We start from the raw sequence: 24,631 nt of genomic DNA on the forward strand, positions 1-24,631 counted from the left end.
GGGTTGAGGGGGGGGGTATGTAGGGTGTAGGAGGGGGGTTGTAAAATGGGGCAGAATCACATATCCTTCAGCTATGTTAAAGATAGTTGGCAGAGGGATCGGAGGCTGTATTAATGCCACTGCTGCTGCAGTCAGGTGCCACTCAGGTGATACATGGTGACATTTGTAGCTTGTGGAAAAGCATCACATCACATTATTTTCTTTTTTTTTTTTTAAGTCTCTCGCTGTTTCTGACAGGTTCTCTTGCAGATGCATTTATTTTTTGCTTCTTTTAAATGTTTATTGTGTTGCCACCTTTTTATTCATGTCTTCAGCAGCTGTTTGCATGTGTCATTTATAGGTTTTTAAATTTTAAAGCAGTTCATGAGTAACAAATACATTATAGGTGTGAATTATATGTGTATATTTGGTGGCAGGTGTATAATAATAAAGGCAATTCTGCAATCCTCAATATACTGACAAGACAATCATATACAAAGTGTAAAAATGCATTTTTGAAAGCATTTAAAGTACTGCAAAGTCCTTTCAGTCTCACAAGAAATGAGAGAAAACTGAAATGATACTGAAACCAAGGAGTCAGGAGTCAAGGAAGTGTAGATATTAGCATATTGGTGCCATTATAATGATTACTAATAATAAGAGATGATGCTTTTTGGTAAGTGACCCGCCCTTCCTAATCTACACATGACCAAAATAACTTGAGGAAACATGATTTCTGAACACCAAACTGTCAAACTCCTGCTGCTTCAACCTAGAAAAACTTTGAAAAAAGGATCATTTGGATGTGATTCCGGTTTCACTTGATGATCTTACAGGGGGCCACCTGAGCCGTCTGGGGTCAGCAAACATTCTCTACAACTGCTTATCAGCACCTTGAAATGTGGTTTCAAACGCATTCGGTCTGTGTGAGAGGGAGACTGATGCCTTGACCTGTCTGATTTCATTCATAATTTCCCGACTGTGCAGAGCTGATTTCGCCACTACTGTACCTTCTCCTCCTTGAACAGAACATTTAGGTGATGATTTGTGCACGGATTATATGTTCTGACCTTTAAAAACACCATTTTTTTTGTTTGTTTCCTTCTGCAGATTAGTTCCAGCAGCTCCGGCTCTACCTGTTAGGAGCACCGAGGCGACGCAGGTAAACTATCTCCCTCCCTGCTAAGGAGTCTTTCACAGTGTCTCGGTGCCCATTAGCCTCCGCCGCCCGGCCATCCACCTCTGCATTAACAACTCATTTCATACATTAAGTGCTTTACCTTCAAGGGTGTGAAAGCCGGCCGGGTTATCTGTCCTCTCTCTCCCTGCTCTCTTTTCCCTGCTCTCTCACCTCAGCCTCGTGTCTGCTTTTCCAAACCACAGTGAATAGGCTCGCGGTCCACACTCGGCTTTTTTATGCTCCACCCTTCAAAATGAGATTGTACGACAGTCATATTCTGATAAAAATGATCCTTAACCCCCCCCCGGAGTTTACAGTTAACGTGGCTTGCAGGTGCAGCACCTTCCTTATCCTGTTAGTGCTTAAGCGGAGCCGAAGTGTTGCCAGTTCTGCAATGATGCACTGCATGTAAGCCAAAACTACAAATATTACTGTATGAAACAGAAAAGAAATAAAACATTCCCTTATGATAGCAGATAAGTGTTGTTTAGGATGATAACCTTGTTTACAATCAGTCCAAATCTTCTGCTGTTTTGTTAATAAAAAGTTATACTTTGCTCCTTTTAATGCTCTTCTTTTTTTATTATAATTCTTCAGGGTTAAAATTAAAGTTTTCTTCTTTCTTTCTGAGTTTCAAATCTTGTAAAATGAAAATGATTAACAGTGGCTCAAAGCAGGTCTTTCAATAATGAGATTTGCAAGTTTTAACTTAAAAAAAAGCTCAATATCTCATTGAAACTGCTGTATAAACTCCTTACAACACTTTTTTATTAAAAAATTGCCCAATTATGCAGTTGTTATTGTTATTTTGCAACAGTGATTTGTACTTTTTAGAGCAAAAACACATCTCAGGGAACACTTGCTTTATTCTAACACTGTTAAACTGACCATAACTCCCAGTCTGCTCCCACCAGTACTTCAACTACTCAATATAATAGGAACTGATTTAAGAAAACATAGTTTACAGTTAACCTGGTTTATCATTTCTTCATGTTTCGTTCTCCAAACTAAAAAAACAATCCGCTATATTGACTGAGCTGTAATTTAAAACCTTGACAGTTTTCACTTATTCAGTTAATACAAATGCATACAAATGCAGATCTCCTCTTTCAACCGACGATACTGTCACCGTGTCACTCAGCCTGTATCACCAGCGCTGCTGTTTCCAGAGCTCGTACAACTGTTTTACTTCAGTCTTATCGTTCCAGCAGGAAAAGCTCTTCCTCCCCTCCCTCCCCTCTTTGGGTGAGGTGAGCGGGGTGTTGGGAGAAGGGAGAGGGGAGGGCGAGGGGTGATACATGGCGTAGGAGGCACATGCATGATAAGCTAAACCTCGTGGGACGACAGCGAACTTGTTCACAGCAGCTATGCCGCTATCCTGCAGCCACTGATGAGCCTGATATGTTTAATTGGGGTGGTCCATTTCCCATCCAGCCCCTCTACACCTCCTCCCACCACTCTTCGGATCCACTCCTCCTTGTCATTTATACCAGAACTATGACTGTAGGCAGGGGGAGGGGGGAGGTGGGGGAGAGAGGGAGGGGAGGTGTCGGGGGCAGAGAACAAGATCCCCCCACAAAACAGAGATAAAGAAAAAATGTAATACTTCCACATTTTCCAGTGCTCCTTTCATCATTATTCAAAAATTAGTTTTTAATGCAATGAGTAGCTCCAATCATGTTAAGGTCTGCATGATTCAGATAGTATCATAATTACAATTAGATTACATTACCGCAATCAGAGAAAGGGGGATCGTTAAGAGAAGGAATATAAATTGCTTTAGTTTTACAAGTACTGAGCAAGCAGAAATTTGAATTAATCTCCACTTAAACATCTTCCCCCTTACAGAACTGCAAAGCATGCTGGTTTCTTCCAGGCCATCAATACAAATTAAGAGAGAAGTATGATTTTTTTTTTCCTCTTTCTGAGGGGCCGTAACATTTGAAGTTTTACGCAGAGCAGATGTTCACTTCACAGTGGCAGTTTGGGTTCAAAAAAAAAACTTTCTCGTCAGGATAATCGACTTCTACGCTTTCATGTACGGATGTTTATGTGGGTTTACGTGTCGGTTTGTTTGCAGTAGCGTGTTTGTGTACATGCACGTACTGTAAGTTCAGATGCAGACGTCGCTCAGTCTGTCAGACATGTGCTACTGCATGTGTGCGTGAGCATAATCATGCATGTAAGTGTGTAAACTGCACTTTTAATACAGAAAAATGTGAAATGATCTCAATGTCAGATGAAGTTGATGTTCAGATTCGGTGTTTTGGACCTAAATAACATCAATATTCCTGTTAATAATATGATAACTTGTGAAGAGCAGGATCATTATGTGTTAATCATAGTGTGATATGTAGGAAGTGGTGGAAGAAGTACACAGGAAGTAGCAATACAACACTATAGAAATACTATATTACAAGTAAAAGTCCTTCTACAGAAGTACACTTGAGTAGTAGAGAAGTAAACACAGTTATTAGGCACAAAGGCCCCTTTTTAAAGTGTTATTTTCTAATATTTTGATCATATTACTGGACTATTATTACAGATGCAAAGCAGTATTTTAATCTTGCTGCTGTTTGTTTGAACAACTTGTACAGTGTAGTTTAATCTGTAACAAATCATCACATGTTTTGTCGTCTACTAACTACAAGAGTACTTTGGTGCAGTTGTGTTTAAAGCAGTGAAAACAATATATTAAATTAAATTAATGACTCAGTTCAGGCAACTTGTTGGTTAAAAGGTTCGATCCTGTTAAAGAAGCATTTATCTTTGCATGTCTATGACAAGTTGGTACCTGTGTGCTCGCAGTGCATCATCTCGTCACACGACAGCGAAACGTCCTCGCTGTCCTCTACGACTGAGAGAAAAAAGTGCCTCAAAGCCTCCCCCCCCCACCCCCCTCTCCTCATTTGGTCACATTGTGCAGGATTATCCCGGACTGCAGAGAATACAATAAAATACAAATCACTCAGAGACAGAAATATAAACCATCAGTGGAATACTTGGGTGGATGATTAGGACTGAAGTTAGCAAAATCCCTGATCCGCTAATGAATTAAGACTCCGAGTCAAGAGCAGCATTTCCTTTCTTGATGACAGCAATTTCTCTGAGCTGTTCCCTTCAGTTTCTACACAAACAACAGTTTCGCTTAATTGTACTTAACGCCATGAATGAAGAATTAAAACAAAGCACTCGTCCTTCCTGTTCAGCTCACATATTGCAGTTTGTGCAATTAATAACGCAGATGATCGCCTTAGTTATATCTGCATAACTTTTTTTCATTTTGGGTTGTGGGTGGAGGGGGGTTCTGCCCATTTGCTAGATATCAATTACCTTTTTTTGCTTCCTATTTATTCCCTTCTTAGGCCACGATTGGAGATTAATGCGCGCTTCTAAATTACCACACATGCTGGCCATTTATCAGCTCCGAGAACAATCGTGCAGATTCAACGCTAAGTGGCGGAATATTCATGAAATAGGGGGGAAAAAGGAGTAATTTTGTACACCCTTTGATGATTAAAAAAAAAAAAAAAAAAAAAGGAATTTCTCACTCTCGCTCATTTACTTTGTGGTGTTTTTTTTTTTGGTCATTGTTTTCTTGTGCGGCCACTCAGAAAAAAAAAAAAGGGGGACAGGCTTCATTGTCATTGTGGTGGCAAATCCTTCTTAATTTAGCTGAAAAAAACATGTGACTCATATTTATGGGTGGAAAACAGCGCGATACATTACGGTCGGTACAATGTGATAATGGTGATAGCACGGCGCATTGTGCTTGTTTGTAAAGCCGTGGTTCAGAGGCCCATAATAGACCAGCATTCAATCCCTGACTTCAGTAATGAGTTGGGTAAACAGAGCTTTCAAAATGAGTCTCTAAATCAGTGCGTAGAGGCAGAGGAGAGGGAGGAAAGAGGAAGAAAAAAAAAAAACCCGGGGCTGGGAGCTTTTGGTCCTCGACACCCCGGCTTTAATCAGGCATTAGGAAAAGGGAGTGAAGATGTTATGAAAATGCGGCGCTGGCCTTTGTTCAGCGTCTGTCATGGCATTGACTTCCCTGACACAATGCTACAATGCATGACGGATCAAAGTAATTAAAGTTCCAATAATTTACCTTCCTCTGTTGCGTGTCAAGTCTGCCAGACCGGCTGCTCTCAGGCCCTTCATTGATTTCCTCACCACTATCAGAGCGCCATCCTTAAAGACAGAGAGACATGAGGGCATGATGTGTGTGTGTGTGTGTGTGTGTGTGTGTGTGAGCGTTTTAATAACTTTCCATGCTGATATAATAGCAACGCTTCAGATGTTTAACCATTAATGATCACAGACAGATGACGGAGATAGAGAGACGATGCGCGTCTGAACCCTTCTGGCCTGTTCCCCCCCTCCCTCCCCTCCTCCCCGCCTCCCACCACCTCTCTCTTGTCAAATCGCTCTTCTTCTTCTACTCCTGTTTCTAGAGTCGCCTGTCAAATGAGAGAGAGAGAGAGAGAGAGAGAGAGCGCATTAAGTTTTCCTCACCGGCTCAGAATGGTCAAAATCGGGAGCGACTTCACCTTGTTAAACTTTTGGAATCCGGGGGGAGAAAACTCGGCTTTATCCGCAAATCCGCGGGGAGATTCTGATGCCGGTATGCGAGGATTGTGAAATCATTATCGGTACACAGAGGAGTAATTCTGTCTGCCGTCTAGGCCCCGGGATTGATGTGTAATGCTTAGGAAAGACTCCCTGCGTTGCCGTGGCGGCCCCTGTTTCACCACAACAGTCAGAATGAAAACTTCACTCATGCACTTGAGGTTACTCTGTCTCTGTCGCTCTCCCTCCTTCACTTCCCCCCCCTCGTCCTCCTCCTCCTCCGAGGCACGACAATGTGTCATTGTCATCGTGGGTTTTGCAGCAGGTTTCTGCGGTATGAGGTGGCGGCGGATGGAGGGAAGTGAAGGGGAAGGGGAAGTGAAGGGGGGGGTCTTTTTTTTGAAGGCTTACGCCCTCCAAAACCGTCTCTCCTCCCTTGACGAAAGTTAAATGGTTGAAGTATTCCTGTTCTGAGATGTGATTAGCGTGTCACACATTAAAAATGCCATATTAAATAATCCCATCCTTCAGGCTTTACTTCCTCACCAGGTATTAGCTTAGACGGAGAATAATCCTAAGCTATTTGGAAGTAGGGAATCCACATAAAGATCTTGGCACTCGGTGTTTGAATTTTTTCGATCTGCCTGGTAGGTGCGATACTCAACCGTCTTACATCGCAGACAGCGACGGCAGGAGGAAGCCGAGCTCGGGCGCTTATAGCTCACCGCGGCGGCGGCGGTGGCGGCGCCAGGTTCTCTGTTTCTAATCTCGTCTCTTCTTCTTCTTCTTCTTCTTCTCTGAAGACTTCAAGGTTTTTCAGCCACAACCGGAGCTTCGAGTTGTGTTTTCTGTTTTAAACTTAGACTGCAATTGACTTCACCAAAAAAACAATGTTAGTTTGGCTGCAGGAAAGGATTGTTTTACCTCACAAACACTCAATAACTGCATTAAAACCGTTCAATCACATTTGCATATAAATAAAAAACCTCTTTGGTTGTGGTTGGATGTATCCAAAAAGGACAAAAAGTGAGTTTGTTGCCTTAAGATTTGTAGAGATGTTCAAATGAAAAAGTAAAATTAAACTCTCTAATCTGCTCTTTCACTCTGTCATGATACAATTTCAATATTATGATTATAAAACTGATAAATTTCAAGCTTTTTTTAAAGGTTTCTACCATCATGATAAATGCTGCTGCTGCTGCTGTCAGTGATGCTGTAACGCCGGTCGTAGTAGAGTTTTTAAAATCTGATAAGTTCAGAGTTCATGTGACTTTATGAAGAAAAGAAACAGATTTACATCTCGCTGAAAAATAAACTGATTACACAACTGGAGCTAAAAATGAATCAGAAGCAGGACAGAACTCTTTATCTTGTGTCGCATGTCAAAGAGTCGCCCGGAGGACGGCTGAAATGATGTCGCAATCAAAAAAAAAAAAAAAAAAGTAGAAGAAGAAGAAGGAAGGAATAATGTTCTCCTTATGTTGTTTTATTGTACGGAGAATGAGATGATGTTAAATCTGATCACAAAGGGCCCTTAAGGTTTGTTACAGCTGATGGAAACTTATTGATGCAGTGATTTGTCAAGGTTGAGACATCACGCGAGTACAAAGAGACGAGTAGTTTCGGCTCAGACGCTGAGAATTATTCACGCGCACATGTTTAAATATGTTATATTATACAATGTAGAGTCCTTCGCATGGTGGTGGAAAAATATCTTCTCCTGCATGACAAAGAGAAGCTTTTAAAAAAAAAAAAATCTGTGGGTTTGTTTTCATCGCCCGCTCGGAGGTCAGCGCCCTGTGGCTGTGGATGGCTAATTATCATCGTGCAAATGGGTCACGGTTGTCATTACTTCTGGTCACATGATTGTATTCATCCAACATGTTTTTCTCTCTTTTTTTAAACCGGGATGACAATGGAGCCACAGTATTGGGGAAACTCCTCAGAATTTCCCCCTGAAGTTACAGATTTGTTACGCGGTCACAAGTCATTTCAATTCAGATACATACTTATATAAATATATATAGATATATATAGATATAGATGGATAGAGAAAGAGAGCATAGACGCTTGGTAATAATCTCCTAGGATGGTTTAAAAATATAAACTTTCCTATTAATCAATATTTGGAAGATATACAGACCTAAATATGGTAAATCAACACTTTAAAGTAGCATAAAAGTCTCTGTTTTTGACAGTTTTTGAAGTTTCTACATTAAAAAATATCAAGAAAAGCTTTGAGAACTGACAAATAAATGACTGAACTGGATTTATTTCTTCTTCTATGATACCTCTTCAAGGCTGAACCACTGATTCGCCCTTTAGCGACACTCTTAAAGAGACACAGTTACGCCGGTGTCACTATTAGCGACAACGTCTAGACGGTCTAAACCAACCAATAAATTCACCACAGTCAGATGCTTCGATATTTCTCCCGCAGGTTTCGGGTTCGTTCACCACCAAAACAACCCACCGGGCTCTCATACCTAAACGATTAAACATGTTGTTTGTCAGTATCTTCCGAATGACCCACATGACTGGGGAAAATACCAGTTCATGTGAGAGTGCTCTGGTTCGCCGCTTCTATGGTTAACCTCAGCCTCCCTCCCCCGAGAGGACTTGAGGATTTTGCGCCGTAACGTCACACAAACTTCTGTTTTTTGCTCCCCCCCCCCGAGTGTCACGTCTCATTATTTGCACGACCGCGAGAGGTCACTTGTCAGAAAAACCATAATCATAGATTTCAGTCGATTATTTTTGAACATTTGAACAAACAACAGATGCTGTTGTTTTTCTTGGTGTTCTCCAAAAAAAAAAAAAAAAAAAAAAAAAATCTATTAAAAACAGCTCAGAGACAAACTGCTGCCGTAACGAAGATCGTGTATCACAAATTTACTAAACAAAGCTTTATTATGCGGCTAATTATAGCATGTAATGGGACTATTTTCTCCTTTTTTTTCTATTAGCGTTGAAATTGTAAGTCAAAATCAACCTCAGAGGCAAGTACAAGACAAGGATCTCTTCATATTTTAAGATCTGCAAAATGGGACGTTTGTTACAAAATGCAACGATTGTGGCACTTCACAGCCATATCTGATGATGGATAACATTTACCACTGCAGCTGTGTTTCTTCTATTTTTATTAAAAAAAAAAAAAAGTTTTCAGAGCCGAGGGGGAGACGATGACCTCGCGGAGACAGCGGCAAGAGACAGTAAAGCCATTTGACTCTAGTTTAGACTGTCCATAGGCATAAATGGTGACAGGATATAAATAATAATTACATGAGTGTTATCATTTCACTACTGGCTGATGTGGTTGCATGAAGACACTTGTTTACTGTCGTCTAGTAGAAAAATTAGGTGAATAATTAAGCAAAATATATACCAAAATAACAAAGTTATAAGGTGAATGAGATTTATGTTTTGTGTCTGTATTGTTTTCCGATGAATCCTCTCAGGAATAATCACGACTGTATTCATAACTAAAGCCAGGTGGCGGATGACGCTCGGAGGAAAGCAAATAACCATTTGTGTTTGTTGCATCGGTGAACATTGTCCATCCACTGTGGGCCTGTTGTGATGTGACCTGGGGCACCAAAAGTGCAAAAAAGCTCCATGTGTTCCTTCAATGTGTCTTTAAATGGCTTTTGATGCAGACTGGGTTGTTGTTTAGAGGGAGGGAGGAAGGAGGGAGGAGGGGGTTGAGTCCAAATGGAGCCAAACAGAGGTACTTCCATTACAAAAATCATGTTACATACAGAGTTTGGATTCCCTGCACTTGTATTTGTGTAAATCCAGAGGCGTGTAATGCCGCTAATACAGTTTATTGTAGTAAGTGTTTCTGCACAAAGAGGAAATGATGCTTCCCCTTCTATTTGTCTTTGACAATACACGGATGGATTACGCCCAGAAACCATGAGTTATTCAATTTCCACCTGGAAAAGCTTAGCTCGCGTTCATCATCATATTATGTAGCGTATCTGCTCGTTTGGATATAATTCACACCTCAACGGAAGCTTACACCTGCTTGAGGGAATTAGGGCTGAGGCCTTTAATAAACGTTTAAACCTGTCAGACAAATGAGATAAGTGCATTCATGACCTGTTCCTCCTGTTCGCCGCCTTAATTCCGTCTGAGGGGATCCCTCTCTCTCTCCGTACCTGCGGAAAGTGGGATACCCTGCGTCGCTCTGTGATGCTCTAACAAAAAAAAAAAAAAAGAGGGGAGGGGAGGGGAGAGGAGGGGGGGGCCCTTCAGACCAGCAGGGTGCCAATTCAGCGTCAAAAGCAATTAGAAATATATTTGACGAAGGTCACTGAGCGTCATGAGCGGTGACAGGAGTGACGGTATTTGGAGAGGAGGAAGAGAGGGAGGTAAATGCTCGAGTTTTTTCCCCTCATCATCCATTATAAAAAGCCTCCTCTGGAGTGTGTGTGTGTGTGTGTGTGTAGTCAGAGAAGGGAGGAGGGGGGGGGGTGAGGGCCATGAGTGGGGGCCCCGCCGAAAAAGACAGTAAGCGGATGCTAACGTCCCACTGAGAGAATTTCTCCAGGTCGAATGCAAAACGTTCCCGACTAATCATCCGCGCCGTGGAAACGCCAGCTGCGGCCCGTGGTAGGATTATCATTCTCATAGACCTCTTACCGAGCTTTTAGCTAAATGAAAAATCTGCTCCATAGCCTAGGGAGAAGGCAGCGTGCAGATAAGAAGGAAGAGTGTTTACTGAGAGGCGGCGCCGGTGAAAAACAGAACAGGTTTTTTCTCCTTTTTCTCCCCTGCAATGTAAAAACGGTATGAGGAAGAAATCATTAGGGCTGGCGAGGAGGAAGGAAAAACGGCAAAAAAAAAAGGGAGAGGAAGACTAGAGAGGAGAGAAGATCAATGTATTTACACGATTCATTTGTGACAAAGTTCTTCTGGGCTCATTAATTTAATGTTTCTGTCTACCTTCTGTCCTGAGGGCAACATGCAATTTGTTATTCCATTGTTCTACACTCCTTCCCCGCTTCCTCTCTCCTCTCTCTCTCTCTCTCTCTCTTCTAATATTTCCCATTACAAAGCTGACTTATAATCCTGAATCTCTTTAACGACGCCGGGAAGAATAATCAGATTTGCCGCCTTCATCAACTCCCGGTGCCGGACCTGCCGCCACCTTTGGGCTTGATCAAATGAAATAATCAGTTTTAAAGGGAGGCAGAGGTCAGCCATGAGTGTAGTAATCTTATGAGGCTCTTTGCCCTCCCCTAGACACACACACACACACATATACACACACACACACACACAACCAACCTAAGGGTAATGGATCTCTATTAGCGCTCTATTACCGACATCTGTAACAACGGAGCAGTGCGCCAAACATTACTAACAAGGGCAATGTATTTGGAAGTCACTAGCCTGCTCCCTCCGGACGCTGCCTCTCATTACGAAGCTATCAGGACCATTCTGTTTGCCCGGACACCGCGGCGGTGGTGGTGGTGGGGGGGGGGGGAGGGGTGAAGATGGGGCTGTGGTGGAGGGATAGTGGGGTGGTGGGGTAGTGGGGAGGGGGCTGAAATAACAATTAAAGGCCTCTGCGGCGGTCCCACCACAGAGCTGTTAGAGGTTTTGGGGGGAGTCCCTAGGGTGCCCTAGAGGTCCAGTTGCTCTTGACCCTCTTCCTCTGATCTGACAAGAGACAATGCCCGAGCAGGAGGTTAGTTTATTATTACGAGACCTAATTCGCGCTTGACTCTGAGGTTTTTCGGAGTCAAACGTGAGTGGGAAAGTGCATAAATGATTTACAAGCCGGGGGATTCGTATAAATATTACTGAGGAATGCCACTGAAGTCCCCCCCCCTCAACCCCCCCCCCCCCCCCTTGATTTCTCATGCTCCGCTCCAGTCTTAATCAAATAAACCTCAGAGTCTTAAAGGAGACCAAACCAATTTTGCGTTGGAAAATAAAGCGCCTTTCTGTGAACTAGTTCAAAGTGATTACTCTGATTATAGCTCAGTGTAGAGGCATTAGATACGGTCTCTGTCAGTGATATTTTGATCTTGACATGGGTCTTTTTTGAACCAGGGGAGGGGTGGGGGTGGGGGGGATCGGGGTGACAAGAGCCCTGATATTAAAGACATAGCCCGAGGGCAAAAGATGAGGGCCCCTATCTTTGGAATAAAAGGTTACAATCGCTTCCTGGCGCTGACAACGGGAGCTGAAGGTGCCGCTCTAAAGCCCCGTACAGTAAGCACAACACGTCCTGCTGACATTGTCGGTCACAATGCGTTTAGATAAACACACAAAAAAAAAAAAAAAAGGAAAGGATTTAGCATAAGTCCATCACAGCCGTTGCTCTCTGCCTGATGCTGACCGTATGTAGACTGTCAAACAATGTGGAAATACCCCCAGCATGATGAGGCTTAATCCAATTGGCATTGGAGCCAAACTTGTAAACTAATCTATGCATTAGCCCAGCTGGCACTGCGCGCCCAAACGCTCCTCTGGAACCTGGAGTTTGGAGCTGTTTGTCGCCCGCCAGCGATAAGAGCCCATGCAAGCCCTCAGAAAAAGTGGGCTTAGCTCCTATTCTTTTTCCACTGGAATCACTTTAGTCCATTTATCACTCTACCTGTCTCTGAGACCTATTTAAGATTAAGGTCAGTGGGGGGAGAGAATAAAAAAAAAAAAAAAAAAAGGCTCCCCCTCTCTCAGTTCTTTGGATACTTTTAAAATTCATAAGTCAAGAAGCTTAGGCTTTCTCAGCGCAAGTCTTCATAACAATGAGAATTCTAATATTTTATGTAAGAATAGCTGACAGGAGATTTTTTTTTTCCTTCCCCTCTTGCTCTATTTTGCCCTATCAAAGTATAAATACACCCGCGGTTTGACAAGAAGAGGAGCGTATTCCTGACTAGCGCTGACGGACATAAATCCCACCCAATCACATCACATGCATATTCTCTCCAAAAAAAAAAAAAAAAAAAATAGAGAAAAAGAGGTGCGCTTCTCCTCCTCCTCCTCCTCCTCCTCTTCTCCTCTCACATCTGTACTCTCACATCTTCCAAATTAAAGAGGGAATAAACCTTTTCAATATGCGTCCAGATTCCCTGTCTGCTGGTTTCTTAGACTTTTCAGCTGAAGTTCTTTCATCTTTTTTTTTTTTTTTTTTTTTTTATATCTGTTGTGCCAAGTTGCACAATCTTTGAGGTCTAACTTACATTGCTGCAGCTGGCATATCTTTTGTTGTTATTCCTAGTGTGTGTGTGTTTTTTTTTTTTTTGAACTGCAGAATTCATTACAGTTGAGCTCTTAAACGCGCAGTAAAGATACAGTGGTAAATGGAGACGGATGCCAACATTCCTCCTTATAATGGCCCGAATCAGACTTCAAAAAGTTAAGAGTGACAATTAAAATCGTGCCAAAATGCAGCACTGACTGAGAACTATTGTTGTTTAAAGTCTTTCCTTTTTCCTCTTTGTCCTGCATGTGATGAAATATTCCACATATTTTCTATTGGTTTTAGAATTACAGAGATTTCATAGTTTTAAAGAAACTAAAAAACTAAAAGAAGGGGTCTAGGAGAAGTCACGGGTAGTTCAGCTTTGTAATGTGTGCCAGCCATCATTACACTGTATTTGGATTTCCTCATGTTGAGAAAGACAGCAGGCATCGTTGAAATACACTCTACATTCACAACATATGGGCCGGCTGTGTTTTAAAGGGTTTACATGGTTATGTCATTTTGGTTGTTTTTGTGTCAATCTGTGGTGCCAAATAAACCAGATTTCAAGGTTGTGCGTTTTAGATCAGACAGTGTTTGGTTCCTCATGTGTAAACTTTCAACACTTCAACTTATTGGCAAGAAAAGTTAAATAGATCTATGAAGTAGTGAAAACAATCAAGTTTGTCACTGAATACTCTGCAGAGAATCAACAAGATGCAAATTAAAACAAAAAAAAGGATGAAAAGAGCAACAAAAACTCCAAAGAAAAAAAAAAAGAGCTCTAGCCTACGCGCCCACACACTCGTCCTGTTAATAATCTATACCGCAGTCCATTTCTATAATGCAGAGTAAATCCCAGAGTAGTTCAGCAGTGCAGTTAGCCTACAAGTAAAAAGCAAATGCCTTGCAGTCTTGGCTGCTCGCCACCAGCTGGTGCTCCAGTCAGCTGTAGGTAAAGAAAAGAGGAAAAAAAAAAAAAGAAGAACATGTTTTACATACTCTCAAAACCAGGGGATTGGTTTTGGACCGATGTCAAATTTTCTCCAAAAAATTCAGGGAATCACTGAGTGCTTCTTCTCGCAACTTGGTGGATGGCGGTGGATGTCTGCCACGGGGTCAGATACAGCTCGGAGTGCAGAGCAGCGTTACAGTACAGTATGTACTGTGGTTTGGTTGCACATTCAAAGGTTTTGTACAGTAGCTGTGCCTGTTACAAAAGGTATTAAAAGGTAGTATTTTATGTGTTAGATACCTACAGACTGGACTGCAGGTGTTTTAGGGGCCTTTAAGGGTCTAAAACATTACATTTTGTGATTTTTTTGGACCAATTTTTAAATCACTCTGGTTTACACTGATGTATGAAATGTGCTCTGTGAATAAAATCCGATTTAAGCAACAAAGTGTCACGTACTAAATAAGACGAATCTTTCCTGGAGATGCTGAGAAGCAAAAATGGGGGGCAAATATGTTTATGTTAAATACCTGAAGGCTGATATTGAGCCACAGGGCAGAGAGGATCTCCTTTAGTAAAAAAAAAAAAAACACGTCTAGACCCTCCATACCCTCCTACTGTATTTGGGTCATTGTATTTGTGTGAGGGATTCGGGGGGCAGTGGGAGATGGGTGGAGAGGGGTGTATCTCGCTCTCGGAAGGGGGGGGGGGGGCTCAGCACGACACACCAATAAATATGCCAAGCTGCTTTCTTTTTCTTTTCTTTTTTTTTTTTTTAAAAAAAAAGGAAGAAAAGAGAGATTTACATGAGCAATATAATATTCTTGTGTGTAAGTGATATTTGGGCAGGGTGTGAAAGAAAAATGCCTTTGAGATGAAGTGAATAATGGGCTGCCCCCTATTGAAGCTAAATAAGAAAATTGAAAGCACAAATGTAGAAATTAATTTCTCCTCTCTGGTATTTTCGGGTTAAGAGTGGGAGGAACAGAGATTCACTGTTAAGCATTTTGTCTAATTGAATTTAGTTTTTCTAAAAGCTTATTTTAGAGACAGGGCAGTAGAGGGGCCTTCGCAAGGCAAACTTTCCCTTCTCACACTTATTTATTTTCATTTATAAACGCTTATTTTCTCATGACACTAATCTTTATTTTTCCCCTGTTGCACATGTACAGTAACCCCTCTGACCGCGGGCCAAAAAGTTGATATTGTTCTCCCCTTACGCCTGAGTACACACTTGGCAAGGAGACGTTAGGAGACGTTTGCTAAATCGTACACGTCAAAGTGCTTGTGTCAAATCCCTGCAGTCCTTTATGTGAGCAGTTCATCCCGAAAAATTTCTAATTTCATGTCTAATGATGCCTATTGTGGCAGCCGGCGTGCAATTTTCTTAGAAACGCTTAACAACGCTCTCTCTCCCCCTCCACCACCACCACCACCACCACCACCACCACCACCACCTCCTCCATCCTCCTAACCTTCAGCTTCAGTATCTTCTCCGGTGCAGCGTGTGTAGGTAACAGGGGCCGGCCTCGTTCTCATTTTCGACATATAATATGTTAATGTAATGAATGCCACTTCAATTAGCGCAATCACTTCATGTTCCAAATGGAAACGCTCGCCGGCAAATGACAGCCTAATCTCGTCCACGGTGGATTTTTTCCATCCTGCCGTAGGAAAAAAAAGGGGGAGAAAAGTTCATTTGAGTACAGTAGTTAACAATACCTCCTCATCACCTTGAGGCCATATTTAAATTCGCCATTGAAAAGTAAAAACTCGTTCTCCTCTTCTTCTTTTTCTTCCTCTCTCTCTCTCTCTCTCTCCCCTCTTTCACCCCTTGTCTTTCTCCCTTTCTCTTCTCTCTCCCCCCAATCAAAATGAAACAACCTAGGCCCCGGCTAATTAAGTGTGTGAATATCTGGACCCTAATTAACATATTTGTGAGACAGGCAGACGCAGGGAGGGCCTAGCCGCAGCTCCCGTGTTTGCTCACAGCTTGAGCAGTGTCGCTCTGTCTTCAGTTAAAAAGGAAACCGAGGCGCGATCAGGCTCCAGGTCTGCCCAGACCCCTCCAAACAGGGGGAGAAAATGCCAGTAATTGGATGACCGTCTTATTATCCCTTTGTTGGTTGCAATTCCCTGATTAGCATTTTGGAATATTTTAAATTATAATCCAGGAATTAGGGGATTTTACTGTTTTTTTGTTCCTCTAACCTCCCCCTCTCTCCAATTAGCCTTGACGCTAAGCAGGAGGATGAGTCCGCTGAGGTTTTTTTTTTTTTTTTTTTTTTACACATGTAGCCAGGTAGTAATTCATGTCATTTTGTAAGGAGGTATATAAAACAGGATGAACAACGTGTCTTATCCATAACTACATGCTGAAAGTACAACATTTAAGGGCAGAGTTTCTCTTTTCTATTACTTAGAAATACTCCTCTGCTTCTTTCTCCTGTGATCAATTAAGATTAAAGGAGGAAAATCGATGAGCATTAAAGGCTTTTACCTGGATTCACTTCATCAATGGGCTGCTTAATATTTCATACATTCACTCTAACTCTTTTTGTGTGTCACACATCCTACGTAAGACCATTGAAAAAGTTTTTTTTTGCCTTCCACTCACTCCTGTAACAACCCCACACCCTCTCTCTCCCCCCCCGTCAAATATTTACGTATTAAATTGTGCATTTCACAAAGTCTCCATTGTTGTCGAGAGGTGATTATCACCACTGATTTTTGACTTCTTGGTATTTCTGCACGCTTCCTGTTTATTTAGGTCAATGGAAAGCTTTAAACTGTGAAGTTCTGCGGTAAACTGACTTCTCTGAAATCTTTTCTTCTGATTGTTTCGGTGACCCCAGGCGTGGTGGGTGCGTGGCTGTAGTTTCGTGACTAGGTTAGGTGGCTGAAGGGTGTGTTCGTTCCTGCATGGCTCATACAGATGTATGTGGGCGTAAGTGAGAGCTTTAGCTGTGTTTCTGTATGCGTGTCTGTGTGTAAGAGACAAAAAAACTCTATGTGTGTGTGTGTGTTAAGTCTATGTGTGTTTGCAGGGAAGAGGGAATCAGCCCATGTCGTCCCAGGCCTCCTTCAGTTAATTGGAAACATAGATTGTTGAGTCAGCGTCAGGGCTCTAATCAGGGGCCTGTCTCTGAAACTAAGGGGACTTTATTGAAGTAAATTTAAATCACAGGCGACTAAAATCGTCACTGTTTGTGAAGATCATTTAAAAGAGAGCCTGTGTGTGTGTGTGTGTGTGTTGTGAAGGACACTTGAATGAGGTCAAAGGATGGAGTCGAGCCCTTAAAGTATGTTTTATAGCCAGGATATAAGCTCGGTAGCTGTTATTTTTAGCCTTTTTTTTTTAAAATGACCTCAGTGTCGATACATTGAATTGCATGTACCTTAATGGCATGCATGTGTTTACTGGGATCACTGGTTAAAACGCTGCTGAAACAGCCGCCTTTGCTGCAGTCTTTCAGCCTAACTACAACTATCTTATTATTATTATTATCATGATGAGGTTCAACTCTGCACTTTCTTTTCTAGTATGACTTTCAACGGACGTGTTACGAACACAAGCGTGTTCCGGTTATACCCAAAAATGTCATCCTGTACAACACCAAGACACATCACCACAATGACATCCGTAATCCCTCGACGGCGCTGACACGTATTGTTCGGAGTGTAAAGTCATTTGATATTCTAAACAATAGAAACATATTCCAATGAGTCAACTAATCCAAGGTTAAGGCCCTTTGACTCTATCATGCTTCTGCAGGGCAGCGAAGGAAAAAATGACTGTTTTCTCTCTCAGGGACATAAAGAACGAGTTGAAATATGCATCTAAAAAGCTACATATTTATACGTTTAGGTATATTCTCAGCATCACTACAATGACAGAAGCAACGCCACCTTTCCACCTCCTTATGTACCTGCTTTCCTGTAAACCTCTTATGATATTTTGCAAACAACAAGGGCGCGTACTTCTCACATGGCGCTTACCGCATGTGTGATTTACAGCATTCACCTAATACAAGAAAATGTCATCCTTTAATACCGAGACACCTCGTGACAATACCGTTCGCGACGCTTTGAATCTCATGCCTTCTTTTGTCCCGCTCTCAACGCCAAATTGCATTTGTTCCAAGTGTCACGTTAATGTATGAAAAGTTTAAGATGTCACTGGCGTAATCTGACAGCAGAGGTTTTAGTTAAAGCAAACGTGTCATATTGTACTTCTATTAGCAGGTCGCCATTGCACTATTAGTGACATCCCCAAGTCACTGGCGTGTCACCTTAATTTAAAGTTAAGCACTGTGACAGTTTAATATGCCAGGGAGATGAAAGCCCCCTCTGTTTCGGCGCCACGTCAAACCTTTTTCAAATGGGCGATAAATAGGGCTTATTGTTTCAGCAATTGAGAGGAACTGTCTGTCTAATGTGCCTTTATTCCAACCCCCCCCCCCATCACCACCACCACCACCACCGCCACCACCTCCCCATCCCCTGTCTTCCTCCACCTCCTCTCTCTCTCTTATGGAGATTTTGTTTTCAAGCTTGAGCGGCGCTACCTAGAGGTTGAAGATTATGCTTTGAACACAGGCTGAGTGTCTGTCAGCCAAGGGTCGGGCTCAGCTAAGTTGAGGGAAAGAGAGAGAGAGAGGGAGGGGGGATGTGTAGGGGTGGGGGGTGGTGGGGGGGTAGACACTTATAACGCTGAAACTAGAAGACAAATCACGGCGTTGTCTCTAAGCCTTTTCCCCCCGTCTTTCCCTCTTTCTTCATTTCCTTCTCACAACCATGACACCACAAACCTAATCCACCCCCCTGAACTTTGACTCAATTTACGGAGGACAATGGCCAGTCACGGTAGCAAATACAGATCAGTCCTTCAAAAAAGGGCAGAACCGTTACTTCGCTCATATGAAATTGACCCTGGCTGATTATTCTGCCGCTCGGCCTGCACACGCAGGGAGCTTTAGGCGAGGAGGAAAAACTGTGCCTCGCCTCCATCTTTTACCAACTCCTGCGAGGGTCTTGCACCTCCCTGAAGGCCACTTCCTTTCCCTGTGACTACCGAACCATACATATACAGTTGCTGTCAATAATTTCAGCGGTGGCGGCGGACAGCTTCGCCTTGTTGGAAAACGTGAAAAAAAAAAAAAAAAAAAAACGAGGGCAGCCTCGCCGTGGGTGTCCTCTGACACGTCATTAGTGATGGGGGAGGTGAAAGTGACACAGGTTGCTCGCTCAACAGAAACCAACTCCCATTAAAAGAAAACACAGTGAAGACCATCCTCGGTTCCCTCCCCCCCCCCCACCCCCCCTCCCTTCTGTCCTCAGGCTACAGGTGGGCAATTTTGACGGCTGCACAAAAAGGTGCCTGGGGGATCCTGGCGTCAAGATAAGGAGGACTATTAGACCAGGGAAGGGTGGTAGTGGTAGAGGTGTTGGACAGCGAGGAGAGGGGAGGGTGTCTCACCACGTCAGGCGAGTCCGTTTGTTTTTCCACACTGCCTCCTTCTCTTCTTCTTCCCCCCCTACAACCCCCCCCCCCCTCCATCTTTTATGCGAGGTGGAGGAAAAACGAGGTGCCATGAAGCTTGAAAGAGTGCCTGACATCTGAAGTCTTCTGATAGCTCCCTGCGATGCTCGGGAAAAAAATTAACTCTGACGCCCAGATCAAGCCTCAGGAGCTTAATTACATCAAAGAGAAAGGGATCCTTGTTAGATTCAATCTAAACAAAAAAAAAAAAAAAGAAAAAAAAATGATCAGTAGTTTTCAAGGCTTTGTTTGACATTGAGAAGACGTGAATGTAAAAATAAGAAGAGAAAGTGTGTGTATGTGTGTGTGTGTGTGTGAGGGGATAGAATTGGAGGGAGGAAGTTTGTCGTGTAGAGAGGCTCGGAGGAAGAGAAGAAGAGCGGGGATTATCAAAAAAAAAAAAAGAGGCGAGCCATCCGAGAGTGACACGTCAGATAAATCAGGTTTGTGCACGACGCTACTGCAAGGACGCATCCAGTCGAAATAAAGTGACCTGAGTGACCGGCGCGAATGTCCGGAGAAGACGATGCAGCAGTTCTTTTTGCGGCTACAAGAAAAAAAAAAAGGTAGCTTCACAGAGACCCCCCCGCCCTCCCCCTCCCTCCTTAGCCATCCTATTGACAGGGATGACAACGATCCCACGACGCACCATTATCCTTGACCGTCAAGCCGACATCAAATGGGCAGGGAGCTGTCCCTGTCAAGACGGAGAAAGAAAAGGCCTCTCAAAAAAGTACAGAGCTGCCGAGAGAAGAAGAAGAAGAAGAAGAAGACAGAGGGAATGAGAGAAGAGCTTGTTACATACATTGCTTTCCACCTTGCTTTGTCAAAACAGGCTTATTCAGTGTGTACACAAGCCTTGAGGGATGTTTCTTTCAAAAGGAGAGGGAAAGAAAGGCGAGACAGGATAAAGAATCAAGAGATACAGACATGAATCCGACGACTTGTTCTCTCTTCAAGGGGGCGATGCTCTGCATATGTTTACGCAAACCTTTACTTCGCTACTTGAAATGGAAGAGAGAGAAAAGCAAAAAAAAAAAAAAAAAAAAAAGTGCGGTGGGTTGTGATGGGGAGAGCTTTGAAGCGAGATAAAACAAACCGCTCCTCTGCAACGCACGTCGTCTCATCTTTGTGATGTTAAAAGCAAATTGATAAACAAGGGCTCTCGCTTTCATGGGGTCCTGTCACAAATTCAGGGTGCAGAGTCTTCTCACTTTCATCAGCAGAGGAGTCCCACATGAGTAAACTCTCGCTTAGCCGCCGTGCAACCTTCCTTGTTCTGATGCCGCTCATTATTATATAGCATTTTGTCTCAAATCGAAAAGGTCTCACTGGCTCCAGGCAGGCACTTCATAGCTGTAACCAATCACCTTTCTAAATATTTGCACTGGTTTGGAAAAGCAAGAAATTGAGGTTTCTTGTGAAAAAAAAATGAGTCTCCGCGAGAGATGAAAACCCGAAGAGGCTTATATGAGCGTGATGATGTGTGTTTTTTTTTTTTTGGAGACATTCAAACTGCTGGACCTGAGGCTACTGTAGCATGCAGACAAGAAATGATAAAACGTGAAATAATTTGGTTTAATACGGTGTATAAATTGCGTTATTCCTACAAATTTAGCCTGATGTTTAAATTAGTTTTGTGAAGGATGTTTTGCTCTTCTGTTCCGGCAAATATAATGAACAGGATGGAAGAGTTAATGAATTCTTATGACTAATGTACAGGTTGTATCGTACTTAAAAGTGTCAAAATGAGTCTTTTAAGGGGGAAAAAACACAATTTCCCAAAAGTATATTGTAGTATACTTTTCTCCATCAGTGTTTATTTGCACCATAACAATCAGAAACCAGAGGGATACATTGATTTAAAATTTTAAAGACATACTTTTAGGACATAAAAAGTATTTAAAAGATAATGAAGAAACTGAGTTCAGCAACCTTCTCCCTCAGGTTGAGGCGCTCTTGCGTTTGAAATGCATTTTTATTAATTTATGTCATTGTCTGGTGAGTTTCAACCCTCCTAATAGAAAGTTAGACACTGCTGCAAGGTTAAAATCAATCAGAGTACAACATGGGAAAAAGGAGAAAGCATAGCAGCCGCTGCGCATGGATTATTTTCACACAGCAACTTATTTGGTCAAATATAGTCATGTTCAATTGTGGCAGACAGTTAAATAGCTCTGAGTGAGTCATAAGAATGTGAAAACACCCTGAGATTAAGAGAATTTACTTTCACTTTTCTCACCCGTTTTACTTCTTTAAAGTTAATCTAAATGGTTGCTTTCAAAAAAATACAGTACTATATCCCAAATCGCTTATAAGATGTAGTATTTTTATTGACCTTTTGAACTTTAAATGTCTTTTCTTCGTTGAATAACGGAGGGTTAAAGGAATTATGATATATTCCAAACCGGTTTTTATTTATTTTGAACTCTGTTTACCACCCAACTCCACATTATGTTCCAAAGCCCAAGTTGAAAAACCCCATGCTGATATGTGGTGAACCAATTTAAATACTGAATAAGGCTTGTATACATTGGGAGCAATGGGATATGTAAATCAGGGAAAGCTCATCTGTCATTTCAGTAAGACTCAAAATGTTACTAATAAGAATATGGACAAAACAATGCCAGTTTTAACTACTGGGCACAAGTTATACGCCAGACCTGGCATCAAATATAGGCTGAAAAGCCTCCGAATACATTCACTGAGACTGCCTGACTTGAGTCGTAATGTGTCAGAGATGCAAACCATTTGGGTATCCAGACAGCCTGAAGCAAGCGCTCGGAGTAATTAAGTGTTTCGATTTTAATTTGGCCCAGGGCTGAGACGACTGAAGCCGTCTGCTCCCAGTCTGGACACACAGGCTAAAACCCAGGATGAGTTAAAATCACAGTTTGAAGACTGCAGTATGGATGATAATGGCAGTTCATGATGCTCAACTTTAGTCTATTGCAGGATATACTAGGAATAGCATGAAAGTGTCCCCTAAACACCTACATTTATCATCTTAGAGGTAGAACAACAGCAGGAGCAAAGTCTAAATATTAATAGACTCTGACTGAACAACAGTTTTCTCTTTACTGAGTGAGAATAAAGGTGTTTAATGTTAGAGGATAATGGCTGATTCCTGTTTCTAAATTAGTATTTGGATGGTTCTTTGGTCCAAGAATTGCATGAAACTTAGTTTAATATCCTGGCAATAACCATAAAACCATAAATTTACCCTGGATGAAGTGTTTAGGGTGTTTAGGGAGGCTGCCTGACCTGCTACACATCATAATTTAGTACTTTTTTAGATTTCAGTTTCATACAATCAGTGGGAAAACAATACATCAGAGCAGAAGTGAGAGGATGGGAAATCTGAGGAATGGCCAGTAAAGATGTTTAAGGCCATTAATGTAAAGAAAAACACATCTTATCACTTAAATAGGCAAAGCAACAAGGCGTTTCGGTTGGTTATCCTATGCTGCCACCACAGTGTTTCCATGCATTGCTGTAACACAACTAAACTAAATTTACTGGATTCTCCATTGCTGTAATGCTGTACTCTGTGTTTACTACACTGATACGACATTAAAAAGCCTCATTAACTGGTCAACTGTTGATTACCTATAAATAAAATCAAATAATGAAGGAATTCACACGTGCTACCTCCAGTATACGTTGATTGCAACATGTTGTATTCTCAGATTGGGTCTTCACTAACAACCTCGTTGGCATTCAGCTCTCTAACATTCATGAGTGGGCCAGTCAGACTGGTCGGTCTAATCATGAAGAAAACACCACAGGCCATCGACCCGGCTCGCAGTCACTGTATTCAGCGAGATGCCCATAATGGCGTGCTTAACCTTTGAACGAGACATGTGTGAGGCCGATCCCTGTCGACCCAGACGTCTCGTCAGGGTCCCGTCTAGCCGACAAGGCCTCAGTCATCGCTTGAGCTTTAACCATCAGTAGCTAGATCAACTACTGGCCCGGGGGTGAACAGGCACCCCTACTGGGCGCCACATTGGACCCCCCTCCTGCTGGCTGGAGCCTCAATCCCCCTACTGATGAGAGGGAAAGGAGCAGTGGGCTGTAGTGGCATTGGGGTAAGATGCTTTTGTTGTGGCTGTTGTGGTCTCTTGGGGAATTTCACAGACGCCCCCCCCCTCTCCCCTTCCCAGCAACAACCTCTTGTACCTACATACATCTAAAAAACGTGATGTCCTGGTCCTGAAGCTCCTACACAAGCACAGCAAGATTTAAATAAACAAACTCTACCTGTCTGAATGACAAAGTGATGGCGTATCAAGCAGAGCATCCTGCTCACCTACTGAACCTCTGGTGTCATATATGAATGTTTCCACATTTAAAAGGATATTAATCATAACTCAAGAGTGAAATTCAAACTTGGATAGGTGAGCAAGAGCTCCATCAAGAGAAAACTGGTCTCAACGTCACAATAAGCACTGATTTGGTGATATGCTGTCAGGTCAAGATATCTTAGAAGATGTGAAGGTGTCTCGGTTGGTTTAAACAGCCTTTCTATGACATTATTTCAATGTAAAGCAGTTCTTAACTACATATTGGAATATGGTCACTGGAACGCTGTTGAAACTGTGGTTATATGTAACCTAGACATCTAAAGACCAATCACCTTTCAACCAAATATAGACTTTTTTAGACTTGCAAATCACAAAACCAATGCTCACTAGTCAGACCTTTCGTCTTTCTTGTCATCTTGTTACTTTTTGAGTCTAAAATACACATATTGTTACAAACTGAGTTGAGTTTTGTGGTTTCAATAGTCATAAAAACAAAATTCAGTTACCTCAACTTGTCATTTTCTTCTTTTTCCTCTTGAGGTTGCTTCTGTTTCTTGTATTACCAACCTGTGTGTTGCATGACTCACACATAATGCAATTTAATTACACGTCTAAAACCTTCCTCTACACATTACACCACTGCCACACACTCCATTTTCTGTGAGAGGTGGAAAATAGAAACTGCTTGTCAAGAAGAAAAAAGGCCATCCAGCACCACATAGAAATTAGAGCTGACTAAGCAAGTTTGATAGAGGATCAGAGAGTCATCAGGCGACCTCTGTCTTCACTAAATTACAATACAAACAAATTGCTGGAGTCCAATGACCAGATCTGATTGTATAGTGTCAGGGTCATATACTGTAGTGCGTCATTCCCAGACCCCCCAAGCAAATACCAC

General features: G+C 42.3%; 1 long non-coding RNA gene across 6 annotated transcripts in view; it reads right to left on the reverse strand.

Annotated features, from left to right (window-relative positions):
- Positions 1-24,631, reverse strand: part of LOC121891896 — a 363,049-nt gene that overhangs the window by 269,234 nt on the left and 69,184 nt on the right. For 4 of the 6 annotated variants that reach the window (XR_006094221.1, XR_006094218.1, XR_006094217.1 and 1 more), the window contains exon 4: positions 5,268-5,350. This is a non-coding gene — a long non-coding RNA (uncharacterized LOC121891896). Of the gene's footprint in view, positions 1-1,259; positions 1,406-5,267; positions 5,351-24,631 lie in introns of all 6 variants that reach the window. The other 2 variants (XR_006094220.1, XR_006094219.1) reach the window with 1 other exon arrangement.

This window comes from Thunnus maccoyii, chromosome 24 (genome assembly GCF_910596095.1).
Source record: "Thunnus maccoyii chromosome 24, fThuMac1.1, whole genome shotgun sequence".
Taxonomy (NCBI): domain Eukaryota; kingdom Metazoa; phylum Chordata; class Actinopteri; order Scombriformes; family Scombridae; genus Thunnus; species Thunnus maccoyii.